This window comes from Melospiza melodia, chromosome 17, assembly GCF_035770615.1.
Source record: "Melospiza melodia melodia isolate bMelMel2 chromosome 17, bMelMel2.pri, whole genome shotgun sequence".
In the NCBI taxonomy this organism is placed as follows: Eukaryota; Metazoa; Chordata; class Aves; order Passeriformes; family Passerellidae; genus Melospiza; species Melospiza melodia.
The window spans coordinates 15778662-15783661 of NC_086210.1; positions in this window are offsets into that span (position 1 = coordinate 15778662).

Here is a 5000-nt window from a genome sequence, read left to right on the forward strand (position 1 = left end):
GGTAGACCTGGTGTCCCGGGGCCCGGGGTAGACCTGGTGTCCAAGGCCCCGGGGTAGACCTGGTGTCCCGGGCCCCGGGGTAGACCTGGTGTCCCAGGGCCCGGGGTAGACCTGGTGTCCCAGGGCCCGGGGTAGACCTGGTGTCCAAGGGCCCGGGGTAGACCTGGTGTCCCAGGGCCCGGGGTAGACCTGGTGTCCAAGGGCCCGGGGTAGACCTGGTGTCCCAGGGCCCGGGGTAGACCTGGTGTCCAAGGCCCCGGGGTAGACCTGGTGTCCAAGGCCCCGGGGTAGACCTGGTGTCCAAGGCCCCGGGGTAGACCTGGTGTCCTAATACCCGGGGTAGACCTGGTGTCCCGCTGGCCCCGGGGTAGACCTGGTGTCCCGCGCCGGCCCTAGCTCACGGCCGCCTAGCCCGTGGCTAGACCTGTGGTCCCTGGCCGGCCTTCCTCTACGGGTGCCTAGCAAGCGGGAAAAGTATGCAGACGGCGCCAGGGAGGCTGATGGGAGAGGCTGGGTGGGGTGCCCCCAACCGCCGACGGGCGTGGGCGGCTCCGTCAGAGACGGCAAGGGCAGGGGTAAGGGCAGGGGGCGGTGGCGGGGACGGGGACGGGGCCAGGGCCAGGGAGTGAGGGCACGCGAGAGCGTGCATGCGGACGGGCAGCCAGGCAGGCGGGCGGGCGGGTGGGCGTGCCCCGCTGCCCGGCGGGGGGGCGGGGGCAGGTGGCGGGGGGCGGCGAGGGGGCGGTGTGGTGGCCTGAAGGGATGACCTTGGGGAGTGAGCGTGCGCACGGGGGGGGGGGGGGGGTCGGTGGGTGTGGCGCTGTATCTGTGTCTGTGTGCGGACGAGGGCCAAGGGCCGGCGGCTTCGTGCCGGCCCCGGGCGCCTCGGCACCGAGCCCCCACGGCCCCCTGGACTGAGGTCGAGGGCGGAAGACCTCTGCGGACCGTGAAAGAACCCGCCCGAAAGTGGCCGCCTGTGTGCTGGCGGTGGTGCCGGCGGCGGCCGCCTCTACCGGTGGGCGGGGCGGGGCGGGGCGGGGCGGGGCGAGCCGCATCGGGGCCAGGGGGGCCGGGCTGTGTAGGCTCTCAGGAGGGCGTGGGTGGGACAGGGCGGGGGCGGGGGCGGGGGCGCTGTTTCGCCAGTTCAGCGTGTCAGCAGGCAGACCACGGGGCACGGGTTGCCCGTCGGCTCGGCTGGGAGTGCTCTGGATACGAAAGGAGGAGAAATAAAATGTGCCAATCGTTATTGTCTGTTTGTTTTTTCCGGATGAGTTTCTCGTTCCAAGCGACTAGAGCGGCCATGAAGTAGGTATTAATCTGGAAAGCGGGGTGGGGTTCATTGCGCGGGACGGGGCCGATCGAGCCGTCTGGCTCCGGGGTGATATGAGGCTGTGAGCTTTGCCCGGCTCCGGGCTCGATGGGGACGGTGAGGCACCAGGTCTACCCCGGGGCCCGGGACACCAGGTCTACCCCGGGGCCCGGGACACCAGGTCTACCCCGGGGCCGGGGACACCAGGTCTACCCCGCCGCCCGGGACACCAGGTCTACCCCGGGGCCGGCGGGACACCAGGTCTACCCCGTGGCCGGGGACACCAGGTCTACCCCGGATCCGGCGGGACACCAGGTCTACCCCGCCGCCCGGGACACCAGGTCTACCCCGGATGCGGCGGGACACCAGGTCTACCCCGTGGCCGGGGACACCAGGTCTACCCCGGGGCCTTGGACACCAGGTCTACCCCGGGGCCGGCGGGACACCAGGTCTACCCCGGAGCCTTGGACACCAGGTCTACCCCGGGGCCCGGGACACCAGGTCTACCCCGGGGCCCGGGACACCAGGTCTACCCCGGGGCCGGGGACACCAGGTCTACCCCGCCGCCCGGGACACCAGGTCTACCCCGGGGCCGGCGGGACACCAGGTCTACCCCGTGGCCGGGGACACCAGGTCTACCCCGGGGCCGGCGGGACACCAGGTCTACCCCGGATGCGGCGGGACACCAGGTCTACCCCGTGGCCGGGGACACCAGGTCTACCCCGGAGCCCGGGACACCAGGTCTACCCCGGGGCCGGCGGGACACCAGGTCTACCCCGCGGCCGGGGACACCAGGTCTACCCCGCCGCCCGGGACACCAGGTCTACCCCGGGGCCGCCGGGACACCAGGTCTACCCCGTGGCCGGGGACACCAGGTCTACCCCGTGGCCGGGGACACCAGGTCTACCCCGGGGCCTTGGACAGCAGGTCTACCCCGGGGCCGGCGGGACACCAGGTCTACCCCGGAGCCTTGGACACCAGGTCTACCCCGGGGCCCGGGACACCAGGTCTACCCCGGGGCCCGGGACACCAGGTCTACCCCGGGGCCTGGGACACCAGGTCTACCCCGCCGCCCGGGACACCAGGTCTACCCCGGGGCCGGCGGGACACCAGGTCTACCCCGTGGCCGGGGACACCAGGTCTACCCCGGATCCGGCGGGACACCAGGTCTACCCCGGATGCGGCGGGACACCAGGTCTACCCCGTGGCCGGGGACACCAGGTCTACCCCGGGGCCTTGGACACCAGGTCTACCCCGGGGCCGGCGGGACACCAGGTCTACCCCGGCGGCCGGGACACCAGGTCTACCCCGGGGCCCGGGACACCAGGTCTACCCCGGGGCCGGCGGGACACCAGGTCTACCCCGGGGCCGGCGGGACACCAGGTCTACCCCGGGGCCGGCGGGACACCAGGTCTACCCCGCGGCCGGGGACACCAGGTCTACCCCGCCGCCCGGGACACCAGGTCTACCCCGGGGCCGCCGGGACACCAGGTCTACCCCGTGGCCGGGGACACCAGGTCTACCCCGGGGCCGGCGGGACACCAGGTCTACCCCGGATGCGGCGGGACACCAGGTCTACCCCGTGGCCGGGGACACCAGGTCTACCCCGGAGCCCGGGACACCAGGTCTACCCCGGATGCGGCGGGACACCAGGTCTACCCCGTGGCCGGGGACACCAGGTCTACCCCGTGGCCGGGGACACCAGGTCTACCCCGGGGCCGGCGGGACACCAGGTCTACCCCGGATGCGGCGGGACACCAGGTCTACCCCGTGGCCGGGGACACCAGGTCTACCCCGGAGCCCGGGACACCAGGTCTACCCCGGATCCGGCGGGACACCAGGTCTACCCCGTGGCCGGGGACACCAGGTCTACCCCGGGGCCGGCGGGACACCAGGTCTACCCCGGATGCGGCGGGACACCAGGTCTACCCCGTGGCCGGGGACACCAGGTCTACCCCGGAGCCCGGGACACCAGGTCTACCCCGGATCCGGCGGGACACCAGGTCTACCCCGTGGCCGGGGACACCAGGTCTACCCCGTGGCCGGGGACACCAGGTCTACCCCGGGTCCGGCGGGACACCAGGTCTACCCCGTGGCCGGGGACAACAGGTCTACCCCGGATCCGGCGGGACACCAGGTCTACCCCGTGGCCGGGGACACCAGGTCTACCCCGGGGCCGGCGGGACACCAGGTCTACCCCGGATGCGGCGGGACACCAGGTCTACCCCGTGGCCGGGGACACCAGGTCTACCCCGGAGCCCGGGACACCAGGTCTACCCCGGATCCGGCGGGACACCAGGTCTACCCCGTGGCCGGGGACACCAGGTCTACCCCGTGGCCGGGGACACCAGGTCTACCCCGGGTCCGGCGGGACACCAGGTCTACCCCGTGGCCGGGGACACCAGGTCTACCCCGGAGCCCGGGACACCAGGTCTACCCCGGATGCGGCGGGACACCAGGTCTACCCCGGATCCGGCGGGACTTAGTCGTATTTCGGCCGGTGCTGGGTAGACCTGTTGTCCCGGCCGGCTGCGGAAGTTCACCAAGGGGTCGCTGTTGCCGGCTGCCTCCGGCTGCCTCATCGTAAGAGGCGGCCTGCGGTGGCGCCTTTTCCCGGTCGAGCTCCATCAGTCCCCTTGGAGGCTTGGGCGCCTTCGGACTCATCTGTCCGTATTATGGGAGCGAGGTGACGGGCCGCATCCCCACAGGTTGGTTTCATGCCGTGCCTGTGTTTAAGGCGGAAGGGAGCGACCGTGCTGGTGCGGTCGGCAGGGCAGAGGAGGTGCCGCCTAGCCGGGACGAGTCTGTCTGTGGCTTTGTCCCGGCTCCCGTCTTTCCCGGAAAAGCTTGGCACAGCGAGGCCGAGAGAGAAGGGCTGCCGGAGAACCGGGGGCGATCTCCCCGCGAGGCCGAGAGAGAAGGGCTGCCGGAGAACCGGGGGCGATCTCCCCGCGAGGCCGAGAGAGAAGGGCTGCCGGAGAACCGGGGGCGATCTCCCCGCGAGGCCGAGAGAGAAGGGCTGCCGGAGAACCGGGGGCGATCTCCCCGCGAGGCCGAGAGAGAAGGGCTGCCGGAGAACCGGGGGCGATCTCCCCGCGAGGCCGAGAGAGAAGGGCTGCCGGAGAACCGGGGGCGATCTCCCCGCGAGGCCGAGAGAGAAGGGCTGCCGGAGAACCGGGGGCGATCTCCCCGCGAGGCCGAGAGAGAAGGGCTGCCGGAGAACCGGGGGCGATCTCCCCGCGAGGCCGAGAGAGAAGGGCTGCCGGAGAACCGGGGGCGATCTCCCCGCGAGGCCGAGAGAGAAGGGCTGCCGGAGAACCGGGGGCGATCTCCCCGCGAGGCCGAGAGAGAAGGGCTGCCGGAGAACCGGGGGCGATCTCCCCGCGAGGCCGAGAGAGAAGGGCTGCCGGAGAACCGGGGGCGATCTCCCCGCGAGGCCGAGAGAGAAGGGCTGCCGGAGAACCGGGGGCGGTCTCCCCGCGAGGCCGAGAGAGAAGGGCTGCCGGAGAACCGGGGGCGGTCTCCCCGCGAGGCCGAGAGAGAAGGGCTGCCGGAGAACCGGGGGCGGTCTCCCCGCGAGGCCGAGAGAGAAGGGCTGCCGGAGAACCGGGGGCGGTCTCCCCGCGAGGCCGAGAGAGAAGGGCTGCCGGAGAACCGGGGGCGATCTCCCCGCGAGGCCGAGAGAGAAGGG